Here is a 20,864-nt window from a genome sequence, read left to right on the forward strand (position 1 = left end):
CTTTCTTAACTTTCACTTCAAGGCAAATGGAAAGGCCAAGAAATTTCAAAGGTTTTCTAATCAATTTTTTTTGTCTTTTCAGTACTGAATTAGTTCATAGGACAGTAGGACTCTTAGTTCAAGGCTTAAAAAACATAAATTTAACACAAGATACAAGGATTCACACACAGCATTATAAAGTTGTAGCGTGCAAGCCATATTCAACCTGCGAGATGCCTGGAAGTAATTTTTTGTATAGAACTGAAAGGATTTGCTAAAGAATGGATTCTGAGAAGGGCAATAGAAAGAAAATGCAATATTCTTCAGAGGAAAGTAGTAATGATCAAAGCATCGTTACTATCACTACATTTTTGCACTGGAACGTGCCCTCGAGTTTAATCTCTCTGAAAATTAATAGCCCTGCTCTTTCCAGGTAAATATCCCGAAGTAAGGGAAATACATATTCTTTACTTTACATCTCTTGGACTTTGTTAACGGATCATTTATGATCTTGCGTATTTTTGGTGTTGACTATTAGACCTTTTAAGAAGCTGGTGGGAAGTGACCATTTCTCCATTTCTGATCAAGTATTATCAAATTCAATATCGTACGAAGATGCCCTGAGAAGCAAAGCATATGAATAATGATGTTCTATGACTGCAATTATTCCTCAGTTGATTATTCATTACTCATACTGTGAACTCTGAAATTTACATTCTCTTTCTATAGTTAAATGTTACTAACAATTTGACATTATAAATTTTTGCCGGATGTAAAGTAATCATGTCTCATTTCCAGTACTGAATGGTTTTTGAGTGAGTGATCATATGTCTTTACCAAGCCTTTTCTATTAATTACTAATATTTTCATTCTTACAGAGCATCATAAATCTTACTCATTAAGTGACAAATCATGGTTAATTCTTAATCATTAAATGAAGACTAATGACTAAATATAACTCAAATTTTTTCTTTTTGTCTTTTTAGGGCCGCACCCACAGCATATGGAGGTTCTCAGCTTAGGGGTCTAATCAGAGCTGTTGCTGCCTGCCTATGCCACAGGCACAGCAATGCCAGATCCGAGCTGCATCTATAACCTACACCACAGCTCAGGGCAGTGCCGGATCCTTAACCCACTGAGCAAGGCCAGGGATCAGACCCACAACCTCATGATTCCTAGTCAGATTTGTTTCCTCTGTGCCATGACAGGAACTCCCTAACTCAATTCTTGATAATATCTTTCTAAATTCTGTTTGCCCCAATCTCTCTGAAACCAGATATATTGATACGTTTGCTCGCATTTGTGTTTTGGCCTTTATCCTAGTTTATTCTCTTCCAAATAGTTCTATATTTGTACCATGAAATCTTCCAAAAGTTTTTAAAGCAGCTTTCTATTGTGTTCGCTATGGTTTCGATGCCTCAAATGTTAGTTCTTACTTTGCAAATGTTGGTTCTTAAGAAAAGCTCAATAGCTTGATTTCTGTTTCTTTTCAAAGATTTTTCGTTTGTTTGTTTTAAACACCAAATCATGTTCACATGTTTGGCCAAAAACATTGAACAGTGATTATATAAACCATTCATTGCAAACACAAGGTATCATTTCAGTTACATATACCATTTTCTTAATTTTGTTTCTATTTTACATAAATAATGCTCTGATAAGAACACGTATAAATATTTTTGGTGTATAGTTATGCTTATTTCCTTGAGATAAACATTTAGAAATTTATCACCAGGAAAACATTATTTAGGCTAGTTTTTATCGTTGCCTAAATTTGGTATTTGAATAATATATGTGTAGTTTAGTATTTGCATATATTTATTGACCGCTGTTTTTTTCTTCATTTATGAAGTGCCTGTTTTGTTTTGTTTTGATGAGTTATATCTGCTAGACTTTTTTTGGTCGTTTTAAATCAGAGACGATAACCTCATGTATTTTACTCTTCTTGATAATGACTTTCAAAAAATTCACCTACAGGATGTATCTCATTATTGTAACAATTTATTGTAATATCACCTGGATTTTATGTAAAAATGTTGGAAGATGATTAGATATAGGTTCATTCTAGGTAATTATGAATTGAAGTGCCTGTTTATTAATTTCCATTGTCCACGTGTCTGTTGGAGTTTTCATCTTATTTATTAGTTAGAGATATGAGTAAATTTGTGTTATTAACCCCTTGACATAGTCTTCTTGCATACACATTTTATTTGCTCAACTCTTAATCTTTCCTTCTTAATTCTTTTCAACCAATAACCTAGTTAGTACTATCAAACTAAAATATAGCCATAAGTTCTACTGTCAAACTAAAATTTACCCATAATTTCTTTTAGTTTTCACTTTCCCCTATTTACACCTTAATAAATTTATAATTTGTTTTGTTTCTCAAAAAACTGATCTAATGTACCCACACTCTTGCTTTCACCACTGGTCTCCTGCTTAGTATGAAATTAGAGTTGCCTTTAAGAAAGTTTGATTAATTTATCTTCTTGCTTCTATTGCTCATTTTCCTCCTTGTCTGTCCCTAGCAGCTTTACTGCTCTGACTCCAACTGGTCCCCACCACAAACCACAGGTGCCACAGAGCGATAGGCAGAACAGTAGCCCACAGAAGAGGCCCATGCCCTCAGCTCTGAAACGTGTAAACAGGATACACTACGCGGCTAAGAGAACTTGGGAAGATGGCATTAAGGTCATGGCCATTAAGATGAGAGACTACCTTGAATTATCTGTGTCGGCTCAGTGTCATCTGATGACACCTTAAAAGTGGAAGAAGAGGAAGAAGAGTCAGTCAGAGAAATGTGATGGAAGAATAGGCAGGAGTCATTTGAAGTATGAGAGAGACTTGGCCCTTTGTACCTCAGTTGGACAGTGAAGGAAGGAAGCCATGAGGCAGAGAGTTGTTGGCCTTTAGAAGGTAAAAATAATTCTTAGCTGAAAGCCAGCGTGAAAATGGAGACCTCAGTCTGATAATCCCAAGGAACTGAGTTCTGCCAGCAACCTCAATGAGCAAGGAAATGCCTTCTCTCCTAGACATAGAAAGAAGGCAGCCTGGCCAAACTTTAACTTTAGCGCAGTGAGGCCCATGCTAGATTTCTGATACTATAATACTGTTCAAAAATAAGTTTGTAGTAATTTGTCACAGGAGCAATAAGAAAGGAATAAGCAAGGCCTATCTGGTTCAAACTCTGGCTCAGTCTCTTAAGGGTGGAGTAATTGCACGGCTATGTTATCACCTACGTCATGCTGCTGTTGCGCGCCAGAAAGTGGTTCCGGTAATGATTGTAGTAACAGTGACGGCAGCAATTATACTAGTAATATTTTAACCACATAATGCAATATACACATTTAAAAATAATGATTGTAGGCAAAATTTACTGAATGTTTACTGTCTGTCAGGTAATTTTAAAGCACCTAACAATACATCTCTGTTAGATGCTGTTATTATAATTCACCAGGCCTTTTTTTTCCTAGATATGAATGACCATTATTTTAAAAAAGAGACAGAGGAACAGAAAGGATAGGCAATTTGCCTAAGCTCATACATTGAGTCAAAGAGTATTTGGAGCCCGCACCATAAACCTAGACAATGTGACCCAGCACTTGCATGCTTAATCACCTTGCTACACTCATCTATTATTATTGTTGTTTTAATATTAACCATTATGCAACAGCTGCTTAGTTATCACTGTTTTGTTATTATTACTATATTATTATATTATTATCCTAATATCAGTAAAAAGTCCACAGATGCTACAAAGGTGGTAGTGAGAAGACTTACCTATGGCGTTCTGACTCTGAACAAAGATTGTCTTTGAACTTGCTCTGTGGTTTCATCAAAGGGCCAATTCAGTCAAACTGAGCCTTTAGGCCTGGTGTGGGGCTTGGCAATTTATCTTGGAGTCAGGTGGCCTGCCGATAAGTACCAGCAATTATTAAATTGATCTGTGAATTTTAAATAACTTATTTAATTTCCATGTTCTCATTGCATAACTGATCTCTCTAAAAATATACTCCTTTTTAAAATCAGGAATTAAGTTAGATCAATAGTTATTATAATTATAAAAATACGAGATAGATCATTCAAATATGAAGCTTTATATCAGCATAATGTTCTTTTTAAGAATTAATTTGGAAAAGGACAGAAAAATAAATTGTTGGATTTTTCTGCTTATATCCAGAGTCTCTATGTTTTGTTCAGCAGTGTAGTTGCTTCTATAACATGTTTTCCTTTGGTTTTCACAGTTTTTAGCCAGGGGACTGTGCCTGACAAAGCAGGAGAGTGTGAGAAGTGAGACAGTGAGATATGATGACCAGCTATTCAATATTATGATACCACTGAAATGAATAAATCTGTCTTCTTGTGGGAGACAAAATGGTCCTGACTTCACAGCAGCAACGTGTATAGATGAGAAATACCCCAATGTGATGGCAGAGACAGGGCTGAAAGCCGCAAGTGAATTCTCAGTCAGCTAAGACCACTGCCCTCTACTAAGTAAATGATGTAACAGGTGAGCCTTCAGCATCCCCCAGATGGGACCTGCATTTCACTTCCTGAAAAGGCAGCCATCATACTTCTCCCCTAGGATGAACAGAAAGGATAATTGGGAGCCCTTGGGCAAGTGAGAGCAGGGAGGTTGTTCCAGTCAATCCTGAAAGTCCTACAAACCTGGGCCAAAGGAAATAGCTTTAATCTCCTCCATGCCCTTCCTCATCTTGCTCAGTACCCTTCTGGCTTTTCAATTAGCATTTCATTTCTTTGGCAAATGATTTACTCCGCTGATGATTTATATTTATGGTACTCACTTATTTTCAATCTTCGGTCATGATAACTCAGCAGAAGTTCTAGCTTAGAAAGTCCAGCATCCTCCTAATCAGCCTCCTGGCTTCACGTAACCAACCACATTCTTCACCCAGACACCAGTGGGATGTCTCTTAAGAGCGAGTCTGATTGTGACCTTCTTGCCTACCCCCATGCCAAAATCAAACTCAAAATCAGAGCCTCTTAATATCAGTTAGTTTACTGTAAGGAGAAACTCCACCTTCCTTAATATATCCTCAGAAGTCTTTATGCCTAGGGTATCTCTCCCTTAACTTCTCCAGGCTCATTCTCTGCAGCAAACTATTTCCCCTGCTTTGCCCTCTGCTCGCTCCCTCCTCCAGCCACAATGGACTAGGTTCTAGTCTTCAGTGTTTCCTGCTTGCTCTTGTTTCCATGTGTTTGCATTAGGCCTTCTTTCTGCTTAATATATCCTCCTACCACTACATATTAGCCTTCGTCTGGAAATTGCCTCTTCATCCCGCAATCCTCTGTGTAGGGGTTCTGTAGACACTAGGATGGATTTGAGTGACTTCAGACTGTGTTTCCATAATGCCCTGAATCTCCCTAATTTACCACCTACAATAATGAATAGCATCTGGCTATTTTCTGTATATCCCAGTAGACTACGAGTTCCCTGGGGATATGGCCCATCTCTTGAGCATCATTCTGTCTTCGTTGCCTACCTGGCATCTTGGACAACAAGCATCTCTCTGTGGTAAATCTTTCCCTTAATCTGGTATTCTCATAATTCAAATAATATATGAGTTCTTCTTTTCTGAAATTCCTTTTCCAATTTATTATTTATCTGCCTGCATGCACAGGAGTCTCAAAACTTTGCAGTGTGGTACAAAGTGTTGCTATTATGTTACATAATTGCTTTTTTCATAAGCTAAACATGTATTATCTTTTCCTTAATAAGTAGAATGATATTCCTTTTATGTCTGTATGCCTCTGTTTCTGAATGGTCATGGTAATTTCATAGGATTGAATTATTTATTCCTCATACTATCACCTTGAGGTAAATATTATCATTTTTATTTTCTCTATTTTATAAATGACACAACTGGACTCAGTGTGCTTTTTAGCCTGAGTCACCAGACGGTGAGTGACAGTCTAGATATATCTGGGTCACTAGGAAGAGTCTAGTTTATTTTCAATCCTGGCTTATTTTGAAACTCCTTTGGTTGAAAACTTAAAATAATTTGCAGTGTAAACCCCATGAGAACAAAGCCCATGTATTTTTCCTTCACCACTGTGTTGCCCATCACTGGGCTTGGCAAAGAGTAGGTCCTTAAAAATTATTTTTAAGCGAATAACAAAGGAACCTATACTGGGAATTCTTGTCATTGTCTTTTACATTAGCATGTGGCATACGGAGAAGAGATAGGACAATCTAAAGTACCTAATGAGAAGAGGGATGCAGGACATTGAAGAAAATAGACTCAGAGATGAATCTTGGCTTTGCTATTTATTAGTTGTGTGTTTGGGACCATTATCTGAATTCTAAATCTCAATTCCGTCATCTGGAATTTCCATCATCTGTCTAGAACATAAAGAGAATATTATTTGCTTTGTAGGGTTTTTTTTTGTGGGAGACTAATGAAATGATTTATAAAAAGCATGTACCACAGGGTCTAGCATTTAGTAGATGCTAGATAAATATCCGTTCTCGTCCTGCTGTAAAGGAAAAGTGTTAATTCATAGCCATTTAGGTCAGCAAGAGAGTCAATCATTTAAATTTTTTGTTCTAAATAGTCATTACATATTTATAGTTCCAGGCTATTTGATTTATTTGTACCCTTCTTAGCTGATTCTAAGCAGTTTCCAGCTTTTGCATCCGCTCCCTGCCCCTCCACAGAGTTTGCTTAATTCTGTATGTAGGTTGAAAATAAATTTTGCAAATCGTACCAGTATAACTCAATGATCTTTAAGGTTAGTGGATTTAGTTGTGAGTTTTAGCTAGGAAAAAATAACAACCATAGAAAAATGTTTTGTAAATCCATACCTGATTGGAGAGAGGATATTAGAAGTTAAGCTCTTGATTTTAATATATGTAGGCATTAAGCTACCTTTTGCATTTTGCTTGGCATGCTAATCCACACAGAAAGTATTACGGAAATTTTTATTTCATGAAGCCCTCTCTAAATGATTCCTTTAACCATGTGAGCGCTGAAATGTGCAGTTTTGCGCATCCATTCTAACTACTTAAGGATTCAGAAAACAATATTAATTCTGCTTTTAAACAAAGATCATTCTAAGCATGAGTTGTGTTGAGGAGTGTTAAGGAAACAATGATATCATTTTTTGATCCTTTATGTTGACATGCTAATTAAGTTAGTTCAATTTATTTCTTTCCTTCAAATGCCCTTTTAAGAAGATAAGTTGGAAAATGATGTTTTTAGCCATTCTATAGCTGATTATTGCTGCTTGTTAAGTTTTGGCAAATCCTTTGTGAAAATATGTGTGGATTTCTGATGCACAATCTACATCAAATATTTCTGTGGCCTTTTGGTTCGGACTGACCTTGGTTTGAATAGTGGCTCTGACTTGTTAGCTAAGTTCTTTTAATTGATATGAGTCTCAGTTTTCCCACTGGTAAAGCAGCGGTAATGTTCATCTAACCAGTTTGTTGTATGGATAAAATAATATATGTAGCTCTCCCTGTATGGAGCATTAATCCTTTCTCCACTTCTCTCTGATAAGTATTTTACTGCTACTGATGGTTTTATGTCTAGTAATAGTTCCACTATATATATATATATGTGTGTGTGTATGTGTGTGTGTGTGTATGTATGTGTGTGTATATATATATCACTTTCCATTTTTACCCAGCACTCTCCTGTGCTTTTTATCCTCATAACAAATCTGAGAAGTGGGTACCCCTTCTGTTTGGAAGATGAAAAACATTTATTAAATTGTAAACTTCTTAGGTGTAAAGGACTATGCCTTTTGCTGTTTTCTTTGTTTTTTTCAGGCTGAACTTAGCACAGCACTTGGCATACATTCAGGGCTGTATAAATATTTGTTGTATAGAACCGATTGGTGGGAAGAACAGTAACTTGTCCAAGGTCACACACAAGGTCTTGATGGCAAGATGAGGACAGGGTTCCTCTGACTTTCAGATTTTTCCATTAGAAGAGTGGTGAGCAACATTTTCATTTTTTTTTCCCCAACAGAGTCAATTCAGGGAAAATAAAAATGTTTATGTGCCACAATTTCCCAATTAAAATGAAAATAGCTTTATTGAGTCTCAAGGAAAAATATATTCCTTCTACTTAGATTACTTACTTCTGCAGTAGGAAAGTGCCAATGAGAAATATTAGCACTCCTTTTCACCACCAAAATGTTAATATCTGGCCATATTTGAGAAGGAGCCATGCAGAGGCAGCTGTCCAATCTTGTATCCCTTGTATTTGCAGAGCACTTTAGAGTTCACAGAGTGCTTTCGCAGGCATTATCTAATTACATTTTTGAATCAGTCCCAGGAAGAGGTATTCTTACCAACCCCACTTTACAAAGGGTGTAGGAGAATTGAGAGGAGGGGGAATGACTGGCCTAAGGCCACACAGCCAAAGCTGTGTGAGCAAAGCACTGGCTCCCATATCTTATTTACTCAGTGCTTGCTCCTTTTGCCTTTTCTAGGTACTAAGAGTGGATATAAGATCGATTCCCTGACCTTAAATAAAACAAAATAAATTTGGGCATTCCCTCTCTGTCAGTTTTTCCTCATGTGGATTTTTTTTTTTTTAATCTGGCTAAGTACAGGAGCCTAAGAATGAACTAATCAAAAAAAAAAAAAAAAAAAACCCCAAAAAAACCAAAACGGTATTGACCTGGAGGCTTTCTGCTCTAAAGTCTCTGCTTTGTATGGATAGGAAGGCTACATGAGAATTATACTGTGGGTTACAAAGTGAAGCATCGTCATCTTTAAGCTGCTCTGCATGACCTAGTTGGGTGACGGATGCCACCAAGTCAGAGGTTTGTTCTGGTTTATGGAACATTAGTGACTCAGTATAGATGTCACCTGAGAAAAATCTAGATAGGATCAATTTTGTCATAATCTGCACATAGGATAAGATTTCAGAATTTTTTAAATTATTTATTTATTTATTTATTTATTTACTAAAAATGCATGTAGTGATCTTTGCTTCCCACATTTATACATTCTATTTTTTTCATATACTCACTTGGTTTTATTTACTGCAATTGGAGATTGCAATAAATAAGTTCATTTTACCAGGTTACCCATTGTGGACGAGTGAACAGAGGTTCCCTCCCCCACTCCTCCATTTCTCTTCAGGGAGTTCTCCAAGCTTCTTTGGAGAGGAAGGGAATTTGTGGAAATAGGCAGGCAGATGCATGTTTGCATATAAAGTGCCAAACCTGAGAAGCAAGAAAAGAGAGTGAAAATGGCACGGGGGTCAGGGGCTGGCTTTCTGATGCCGTATCTGGCCCTCTTGGCATTCCATCTTGCCCCACTGCTCCCCTGTTCTATCTCCCTTAGATAGTTTCTCACTTGTCACCTCTACATGAGATAAGAATTAATTCGGAGGGTTTTTTTTTTTTAGAAATATATTTTTCTTCTTTTGATTCCACATCTGCTTCCTCCCTCATTTATATTTCACAATTTAATGTTGGAAGTGACATCATTGACCAGGTTCCTTTAAAGATGACAGAGTTGTTTACAATTGTAATGCTGATCATATCTTTTGGAGGGAGAAGGAACACTTGCTCAAAGTTTTGTTCACTTCAGACAACTTGCTCCTCTTGAAGAAATCCAGAGCTGCTTTGTATTTGATTTTCTGCTTTCTGATCCAATAGAAATAATCGTTGACTTGTTTTAGACTTAGTTGTGTTTGCTAACTGATTGATGAAGTCCTCATTTAGTGGACTTGCTGGGTTTTTCTGTTTATTCTTTGACTAATGCTGTTGAAGGTGAAATTAGACCCTCTATCCAGATGCTGTTGCAGTGGATGAGTGGATAGATTTAATCCATGGTAGGGAGGTTGCCTTAGAGTTGGGTATGTATAATTTTTTCTTCTATTTCTTCTCAATATTTTTTTACCTCTGCATTTCTAAAATATTGCTATATGATTTTTAAATCAAAAAAGAAAAAAGTATGAAGATAAATCAATAAGGAATTCATTGAATTGGAAAACTTCACAACATGTAATTTGTAGGTATTTTGTCACTTTTGTGATGCTTATCAGTTTCCATATTTCCAACATCTTAATGACTGTATTAACAAAATTTTGCTCATTTTTTTTTGTTTAATGAGAATGATAATCCCCCAAACCCATGCTCATGTTCAGAATTTCCCCAAAAGATAGTGTAAATGATGAGAAAAGTTTGTGCTTTCTTTACCCCATGTGGTAATTCGGTTTATTGTCAAAGATAATATTCAGTCCAGTGTTGTTCACTTTCAGCAAATATTTAGAAATCACCTTACAACCCAAGATACAATGCTCATCCCTTAAATACTAAGATGCAGTCCTAGGGAGTTCCCATTGTTTCTCAGTGGAAACGAGTCTGACTGGCATCCACGAGGACGGAGGTTGGATCCCTTGCCTTGCTCAGTGTGTTGGGGATCCAGCATTGCTGTGAGCTGTTGTGTAGTTCGCAGATGTGGCTCAAATCCTATGTGGCTGTGGTGTAGGCCTGCGGCTACAGCTCTAATTTGACCCCTAGTCTGGGAACCTCCACATGCCACGGGTGCAGCCCTAAAAAAACCAAACCAAACGAAACAACAACAACAAAAAATGCAATCCTGGAGTATAGCAATTAATTTAACTGATTTCCTTCATTTTTGTCTCTCTGTACACCCAGTCAACTCTCTATACTGATGATTTCTTTAGGAAGCTATTTCTGATTCCTCACCAAAATTATTTCAACCTCTCTTCATTCATTTATGGCATAATGCTTATTCTTGTTTAATGGCGTATGATGTATGTTATCATTAGACAGCATATTCATTAGAGATAATGCAGATGATTATTTACAGCTGTTTGGCAGATACAGGCACAATGTGGCTACCCCTGCATCCCACACATTTTTAAGATAAACAGTTCAGGATAATGAACATATTCATATGACCCCTTTCCGGAGCAATAAATAGAATATGAGCATATCTCTGCCCATTCTTCTCTCCATAGACATTTAGGTTGCGTCCATGTCTTGCCTATTGTAAACAGCGCTGTGATGAAGATGGGGGTGCATGTATCTTTTCAAATTATTGTTTTCTCCAGATACATGTCCAGGAGTAAGATTGCTGGATATTATAGTAATTCTATAATTAGTTTTTTAAGGAACTTCCATGCTGTTCTCCATAATGGTTGTACCAATTTACATTCCCACAAATAGTGTAGGAAATTTCCTTTTTCTCCACATCCTCTCCAGCATTTATTCTTTGCAGACTTTTTGATAATGGACATTCTGTGTCAGGAAGTACCTAATTGTAGTTTTGACTTGCCTTTCTCTGACAGTTAGTGATGTTGAACATCTTTTCATGGGCTTTTGCCATCTCTCTGTCTCATGTACATTCTAACATCTGGCACCCAATAAACATTTATATATGCACATTTCTGTTCATTCACTTATCCTCTTCTTACAGTATTAAATTGCCAACATGAAATTGAGAATTACATTTTTTTTTCAGATACAGGAATGTGCTCTGAAAATATTTGGATTTTGAAGGCAATTAAAGGGAACTTCTTAAATTGGTCCACTTTCCAATTCCAAACATTAGGGCTTTTAAGTCTGTTTCAAGTTCTATTTCCCAGAAGAGAGCAAGCTAATTAGTAGATGGTATTAATTTAAAAAAAAAAAAAAGTTCTCAGTTCAAGACAAAGAAGCAAACAAAATATTCTGTAATATCGAAGAAAAAGGAGAAATCACAAAAAGTTTAAAGGTCATGGGAATTCCTGAAAGACTTTCACATGAATTCCTATACAGTTTTATTAAAAACAGCTCATACCAATGGTTAATAAACTGAAATTGAATCTTAAAAATGAACGAAAAACTGAAATGATTTCTAAGATATAAAAAATAAAATAAATATTGGAAATATCTAATATAGTACAGGAGATTTATCCTGGAAGAAAATCAGATAAGTGAAATAGAAGACAGATTGGAACAATTTTATTCCAAGATGAGGAGGAGAATGAAAGTAAACTATGTAAGTCATAGGAATCCCCAGTGAAGAACACAGAACAGAAAGGGATGAATAAATAAGCAAAGACAGGGAATTCCCTGGTGGCTCAGCAGTTCGGGATCTGGCCTTGTCATTGCTGTGGCTCTGGTTATTGCTGTGGTACGGGTTCGATCCCTGGGCCAGGAACTTCCATATGTTATGAGCACAGCCAAAAATAAAATAAAATAAAATAAAATAAAACAAAAAAACTTAAAAATCGAGAAATATAGTAAATAAATTCAATATTGGGAACTGAAAGAATTAGAAAAGGCCTAGTATATTCCAACAAAAACGTATAAACTTCTATTAAAGGACATTAATAATTTTAACTTCAATTTTCAGTGCCAATACACAATGAAAAAACATATCAAACAAATACCGATTAAATAATTTATTCAAATATCTTCTCCTAAATAAAGCATGGCAGATGTAATCTACCATCTTAAACGTGGAATTCCATACTTGAGCTCAATAACGTGTTTTTTCCTTTTTGTATTTTCCAGCACCTACTTCATTTAATTCATGTTCCTATTTTATCCAAATTGATCATCTCTCAATCGTATCAAAATATAGATTGTGCAGATTATATCTTCATATGTCCCCAGACACTTAAAAAACTCATGGGATCACTCATGACATGAAGAGTTAAATAATACTCATTTTTCAAAGTATAGGTACAATTTTGTTCCAATAATGGAACAGCCACTAAATGTGGTTGTTGATTTTGAAAAGAAATAATTAGATTTAATTAAACAACATCATTAAGATAGAGAAAAGCCTAATAAAAATAAATTAGAATACGGAACACCAAAAATAAAGAAGAGCTAGTACTGAAAAATCTTAACTGGTATAACTGCTGGAACAAAGTGGAATACAAAAGGAAAAAAAAGTGACAATTAATGGACTCTACCTTCAAGATAAAATAGATATATGGGAAGTGTCAGAAGGTAAGAAAGAAGCTATAATAGTGTTCAACTCTTCTTGAAGGCAGTATGGAAAAAAGACTATTCTAGTATTTCAAAACTGATAATACATTACAAAATGAGTAATTATGCAATTAAGAAAGAAACAGTAAAGTTAAGAGCATAAAATAGGATTATAGAAGATGACATCTAAATAACAATTAAAACAATACATTTGAATGACTTAAAATCTCTATAAAAATCTGAAGGATCTTAATGAATTGATAATATATATTTTAAAATATATTTTTTAGGGAATTCTACATATAAGCACCTATGGGGAGTGCTTCAAGCCCCACACTGAGGTCCCCAGGTCAGTGCCTCTCTGAGGTCTGCCTTCATCACCAGTTGGGAGTGCCAAGCACAGGTGTGAGCCAGGCAGAGTCTCATTTGCTTCTCCCTACCCTTTCCTGCCAGGGCCAGTTTGATCACCTTCATCTAGGTGCCAGCCTAAGCATGAAGATGCTTGGGGACTGCTATTTGTAAGGGACCATTTGAAGAAGGATTTTTTTAAAAGAGCTAAGACCTTTAGCATTAGAGACTTACAAATCAACAACACAGAATTTTTGCAAGAAATTGACATCCGTCACCATAAGCTTTCTTCAAAACATTTTAGTGTTTATAACTAAGTAAGCAAAGTAAAGACAGTTAAAAGACAGTTTGCCTGGGATTCTAAGCTATCGGAGAGGGTTATTGGTGGGTACCTATTCTGGCAAAATACGGAGCAGAAACAGAGAAGAGGTTATTCACGAGCAGCTCACCAGCATTCTCTCCAAGCCTACCTTCTTTTCCTTCACTTTATTTTCATCTTCACATCCAGTAACTCCACTCCTGCTTTAGAATAGGTTCTCTTTAGACTGAATTGAAGATATAATCAAAGGAAGTCCTTTGCTATTTTCAATCTAGTCAAGATTAGCCAGCGTGAGGACAAAGCGACTTCAGTGCCAAATACCAAGAGGTATGCCAGTTATTAAAGAACATGGTAGTGACTTATTTTTTTTTAAACTAAGATGGAATAATGAAACATATCAGGGCTCGTCACAGATTTATAATGCTCGTCACTCAGGCAGGATGTGCAGATGTGGAAAAGAGAGAGCTAGCTGTTGAATCTTGTCAGGCAGAAATGAACAAATTGAGAAGACACATCACTCAGATGAAGGACAATAAAGAACAAGAAAGAAGATGGCAGCAGATGTTGCTAAGCAGACAGATGCCATCTGAACATTTGGAAATGATGTTTGGTCCTTGAATGCACTGTTTATAGGGAAGGTAGGAGTTCATTTGGCGATGCAGAGGCTTCTGATCCTCTTATTCTGATCTTTTTTTGGGGGGAGAGTGCACCCATGGCATGCAGAAGTTCCCAGGTCAGGGACTGAACCTAAGCAACAGCAGCAGCCTGAGCCATAGCGGTAACAATGCTGAATCCTTAACCCATTGTACTACCAGGGAACTCCTCTCATTCTGATTTTCACCCACACAGTTAAGAAACTACTTCAAACCTTTCTCACATGAAAACCAGTGTATTTATGCCTCAACTCAAGCTGTGGGCTTTTCCCTTCATGCTTCCACCAGTGCCAGACTGAAGTATCCTGAAGTGAATCAGAATGAAAATTTGATTGACCCTATGGAGTATTCCCTATTACGGAATTTGAGTAATTGGGAATCCGTGACACATATCCATGGGGACTCCAAGAATACATACACCTCCCATATTTAGCTAAAGAAAAGAAACACTCCCTTTAGCATCATTTTTTAAAAATACCAGTTGAGAGGATATTTGACAAATTATTTTGGGGGGAGAACTGCTTTCTCAGACCCCTGGGCCCCAAGAAGAGAGCCCTTGGGCACAGTACTTGTAGGAGCCTCACACACATGGGTCATCACCTTTGGTCCCAGTGTACAGGTTTCAAGACATAACCATTGATATAATCAAATTGTCCTAATTCTGGTGTGATTCATAGGTGTACAGTTAAATTTAGACAAAGTGAAATTATAATACAGTTTTTGTTGTTTAAAATAAATTGAAAATTAGAGACTAAGTACAAGTAGTGTTCTGTAATTAATCTATAAACGAAGAACTTACCTTTGTACTATCGTACCTTGAAATTTACCTTTTCCAAAAGACAATGCATTTAGCAGCAGCCTTCAAAGAACCTTCTTTCTATGATAAGCCAAGTTCATTTTTACCAAGAAAATGTTTTGGATAATTCCAAGAAGTCTTATTGGAACAAATCAGATGTGTCTTGTCTTGTCCAATTGAATATGACTTTGTAAGATCAAAAGAGGGCTTTGTTTCAACTTTTCTCTACTAGACTAATATGTATTGGCACTTAAAATGACTGCCTTTTAAATAATGTAGAAAAGCTAATTACCACTAAGTAATCATCCAAATATGTATGTCATCAAATAAATTATTTTCCTTTTGGAGAATGACTGCTATGTTGCATGAGCCAATTTATTATCTCTGTTCTGGAATCTTAAAGGAAGGACCTACAAGACTGGAGGACAGAGAGGAGCTATGTACCAGACTCAAATTTTATGATGAATAGACTTAGAGTAGATTTAGTTCAGTTCCTATGTAATGCATTTAACTCATTTAGATTTTCTACTTATTTATTTATTTTATTTTTTCCGCTGTACAGCATGGGGACCAAGTTACACATACATGTATACGTACATTTAGATTTTCTTAAAAAAAATCCTAGTATTTGTTTTATTTGTGAAGGAAATATATTTAATAAACTTGGAGAATCTTGATGAATAAAGATTCATTTTAAATCTGAAGAAAAATAAACTTACAGACTATCGATAAAGAAATTACTCAGTATCAGAGTTCCTGTCGTGGCTCTGTGGTAGCAAACCCAACTAGTATCCGTGAGGACATAGGTTCGATCCTTGGCCTTGCTCAGTGAGCTAAGGACCCAGCATTGCCATGATGTAGATTGCAAACATGACTTGGATCCTGGGTTGCTGTGGCTTTGGCCAGCATCTACGGCTCTGATCGACCCCTAGCCTGGGAACTTCCATGTACCATAGGTATGGCCCTAAACACACACACACACACACACACACACACACACAATTACTCAGTATCTGTTTTATCTTTATAATTTTTTTCTTCCAATACAGATATTATATCAACATTTCTCAGATTGGAGGAAAATGAAATAATGAGATTTTTTGGCTGTACCCATGGTGTATAGAGGATCCTGGGCCAGGGATAGAATCTTACACCACAGCTATGGCAACACCAGATCCTTAACCCACTACGCCACAGCAGGAACTCCTAAAATAACATTTTTGATCTGGTTGTAGCTCAATTCTAAATTCAGACAATATTAAACTAAACACCACTTTCTACCTTGAGTTTGTAAAATTAAAAGTAAAATAAGAAATGAAGAAAACTAAACATTTCACTTAAAATTATAGAAAAGAGGGATAAACATAAAAATAAGTAAATTATCAACAGCTATTTTCAGGATAATAGCAAAAGTGGACAAATTTGCCTGTAATCACTGATCAAAGTACTCGGCTCATCACCTTTATACCACTTTGTATAGATGTGATAATATTGGATAATGTTGGTGTTAATTCTTATTTAGACTTACAGATTACATAGTCAGGTTGTAAATCAGGAGATTTTAGTAGCACAGAAGGCTAAATGCATGACATGAATCAAAGGTACTGATTGTGATATAATACTTAGTACACTTAAGCTTATTACTATAGTAGGTAAGTTCCTCATGGAAGACTGATGGTAGTCATAGTTGCTATGAGTGAAAATTACCAATGTGAGATCTATACTAACAAGATTTATACATTTCATATTATTATATTTGTTTTATAAATTTAAACATAAGAAATCTGACATGAAAGTCATGAAAGCCTTCTGAAAGTTGTGTTTTCCTTAACTTATGTCAATTGTAGAAATTCCAGGAGAATTCATGAAAATACAGGAAACACAATAGTAAGAAATATATTTTATGCATCAAGTTCTTGAATACATTTTTGAATATCTGTCATGCTCAGTTTCATCAAGCTCAGTGCATAGTTTAACTATTGGAAGCATCATTTCATATCATCACTTGGTTTTTAACATCTACCCTATTTTCCAAATAACAAATATATTTGGCACTATCAGAAATGAAATTTTTTGTTTGGTTACATATTAACCTACCATTTCTCCAGTACTTGGTTTTAATGTGTTGAGATTACATACGATTGACGTCACTCTACCTAAACCATGCTGAACTATAATCTAAAAATATGAGCCCTATGATTTAATAAAATATTTTCAAGGAGTTCCTATTGTGGTGCAGTGGAAATGAATCTGACTAGGAACCATGAGATTGCATGTTCTATCCCTGGCCTCTTTCAGTAGGTTAAAGACTTGGCGTTGTTGTGAGCTGTGGTGTAGCGCAGGCGTGGCTTGGATCTGATGTTGCTGTGGCTGTGGCACAGACCGGCAGCTGTAGCTCTGATTGGACCCCTAACTGGAGAACCTCCACATGTCACGAGTCCAGCCCTAAAAACAAACAAACAAAAGTTTTCAAATGATGATATTCTTTTAGTTGTTACCTAGGAAATAAGTTGGACAGGCCATTTTTCATAGAAAGATTGAAACCCTAGATACTGAAATTATCTTTACCCCATTTATGTTTTATTATGTTCTTTAGAGTCAAAATAGAACAGGTTCATCAGTCTTTTATATATTTTCTTATTTTTGTTACTTAAATAGTATTTTCACTCTATCTCCTCTAATATACATATTTTTAGGGTCGCTGTTAACGTCTTCCAATACTTGGAAAAATACATTTCATTCACTATGTAATCTAGACTAGATTTAACCTTCATTCCCTTGTTTTCACTTTTTTTTTCATTAAAATAGACCAAGGTATATGTGGAATAAACCATTTTTATGAAGATAAATAATAGTCCACATAGATGTAGTAGGATGCAATGAATTTACAGGAAAAAAGAAAAAAATGCTACCTTTTGGAAATTTAACTAGCAAGATACACATGTGAAGAATGTGGTTAGAGGCTTATTGTTGGTATTAAGATAGAGAATATTTGAATATTTGCATAACAAAGGAAATCATTTGGATATTTGGGGGGCAGATGTTAGAGGGAGTAATTGATGGCCAAGACCTGCTGGGAGAGGAGCCAGATAACCTGTGTTTTTAATAAACTCTCCTTATCATTCTTTTATAACCTGTGGAGGTTTGTATGGAATTTAAGTGTGATATTTACATTTTGCTCATTTTTTGTGAAGTTATTTTTCCTGAACTTTTGGAAATTTTCTTGGTTTAGGTAGCTTATCTTCATAGAGCTAGTGAACTATTTCACAGAGCTTTTTCTTCTGTGTATGTTTGTATTTATTTATGTTTAGTGTTTAAAAAATTATAGATGGTAGTTCCCATCATGGCGCAGTGGAAACGAATCTGACTAGGAACCATGAGGTTGCAGGTTCAATCCCTGGCCTCGCTCAGTGGTTTAAGGATCCGGCGTTGGCATGAGCCGTGGTGTAGGTCGCAGAGGTGGCTCGGATCTGGCATTGCTGTGGCTGTGGCATAGGCTGGCAGCTATAGCTCTAATTAGACCCCAAGCCTGGGGACCTCCACATGCCGCAGGTGTGGCCTAAAAAGCCAATCAAAAATTTTTTTTTAAATTAAAAAATTAAAAATTATAGATATGGTAGCTTGCTTTCTGGGATGCAGTGACTCTATCAGCTTTTCCCCTGGGACTTTTTTCCTTTTTTTGCTTCTCCTTAATGTGGATTCTTGCAGGGAGCCGAGGAGATACAGGAGGCCAAGGAAGGGAACTAGCCTGATGGCACAGTTCCTAAGGCAGGTTTCCTAACCAAGGAAAAAAAAAAAAGCCTACCCGCTGGCCTACCCAAGGGCAAGTTTAGAAATAGGGAAAAGGGCTTACCTGGCGGTGGCACAGTTCTGAGGGCAAGTTCTAAAAATAATGAGGCTCACCTGCTAACCCGACAACCACGGCAACAATAACAAAATGAAGGCTTTGCGCAATAGTGCAAGAATAAGAATTGCTTCTTGGAAAATTCAGTCTTTCCTGTTATTTACTTATTATTCACCTTTTTCTGTTGTTTGTTTGTTATTCTTTGTTATTTTTTTTATATTGTTTTGTGATTCAATAAAATTGGAACAACAAAAATTGGAACAGTAATAAAATAATAAGCGTTTCACCTTGGTGAAATTCCCCCTATTCAGATCTAATGTAAGCAAAAACAAAGTGTTCATTGGTTTGTTACAAGTAAAAATAGGTTTTAGAGTTAGGAAATTGTGGAGTGTACAATAGGGTTAGAATAGGTTAGATATACATTATTCTTGATGGAAAAAAATAATAATCTTGCTTTTAATAAGTTTTGTAGGGGGTTTTTAAGTTTTATGAAATTAAGTTACTTTGATACAAAAAATATTTTCTCATACTGTCCCCTGACCATAACGCTTTGAAGTTAGTACCCCAAGCTTTAATCTAAAAAATGAGTTTTTGTAAATGTTAAATTCTTGTGCTTGTGACCTTTCTTGTTGTTAAAGATTAGCTTAAAACAATAACGGGTGGCACTTGCTAACAGTAACCGCAAGACGTTTTATACCAAATTGCCTTATTTTCATATAACGTTTTTTTCCACATAATGTTTTGTACCCATTGTAATTTCACATGATGCATTGTATTCTTAGTTTTAATTAAAATTCGTAGAACGCAATATATATCTACTGTACCATGTAGTCTAAAATCTAACCTTTGAAAATATGACCTAAGCACTGTAAGTTACAATTAAGCTGTCTATATAAACTGCTACTTATGCTGATAAAATTTGAGCAGTCCAGCGCCCTGAAAGAAGGGACAAAGAGGCTGTCTCCGTGTGCTTCGCCGACACTATCCATCCCCATAGGGGTACCCTGGCTGCTGGAGCTGGACTCCAGCAGATTCTAATTCAGGAAGGGAGTTAGTTTGAGAGCATCCATAGGGGATAAACTGCTTCAGCTCCTCAGATGAACTTGCTGTGCACCCCTTGAGCTCACTGACCTGCTATTGTGGGGGAAACCCCTCAGTTTTAACCGTTGTTCTCAAATTGGCCGACTGCATGTTCCAGTGACCATCTTTTTGTCCATTTGGTGTTTTCTGGTTTTCAGATGTGTCGAACATGACTTTGTTTCCATCTGACCTCATGCCAGTAATATACAAATTCCTGGGGTGGTTGGCAATTTTTCCCCACCTGTGGATATGTCAGGGTTTAGAGGGTTATCTTGTCACATAGTTTTGTTGCAAGTGCTCTTTGTGTGGCTTGAATTTTGCAGTTTGCTTTGAACATTTTTAGGTGGGGATTCAAGGTACAAAACTATGCCACAGTGTTCTAAATTTATATCTGTGAACAGTTCCACAGGTGATTCTTGTATACCACTGCTTTACATTGTAGTATTTAGCTCTAGTGCCTACCATCAACTAATCTGTCTGTTTCTCATAGTTTCAACATATGGGAGAGAAAACCTGAATAATTATTAACCAGCAAAGTTTTACTTGTCCTCAAATCCAATCATGGTCTCATCGGCATTGAGCAGTGACTGGAACTGATACACTTTTTTGCATAAGACTGAACATTATAGATCAATAGAGTAAAGGGCTGCTTAACACTTATTATAACATTTATCCATAGTTTCTTCTGAAATATCAGAACATGGGACACACACACACAAAAATAAGAGTTCCCATTGTGGCTCAGTGATAACGAAACTGACTAGGATCCATGAGGATGTGGGTTCGATCCCTGGCCTTGCTCAGTGGGTTAAGGATCTGGCTTGCCATGAGCTGTGGTATACGTCACAGACATGGCTTGGACCCCACAGTGTTGCTGTGGCTATGGCATAGGCCAGCAGCTGCAGCTCT

At 36.4% G+C, this 20,864-nt stretch overlaps 1 pseudogene; it reads left to right on the top strand.

Moving 5' to 3' along the window:
* Nucleotides 1-260: 260 nt before the first annotated feature.
* Nucleotides 261-20,864, top strand: part of LOC125128743 (BRISC complex subunit Abraxas 2-like) — a 79,320-nt pseudogene continuing 58,716 nt past the window's right edge.

The sequence above is a fragment of the Phacochoerus africanus genome, chromosome 6 (genome assembly GCF_016906955.1).
Source record: "Phacochoerus africanus isolate WHEZ1 chromosome 6, ROS_Pafr_v1, whole genome shotgun sequence".
NCBI lineage: Eukaryota > Metazoa > Chordata > Mammalia > Artiodactyla > Suidae > Phacochoerus > Phacochoerus africanus.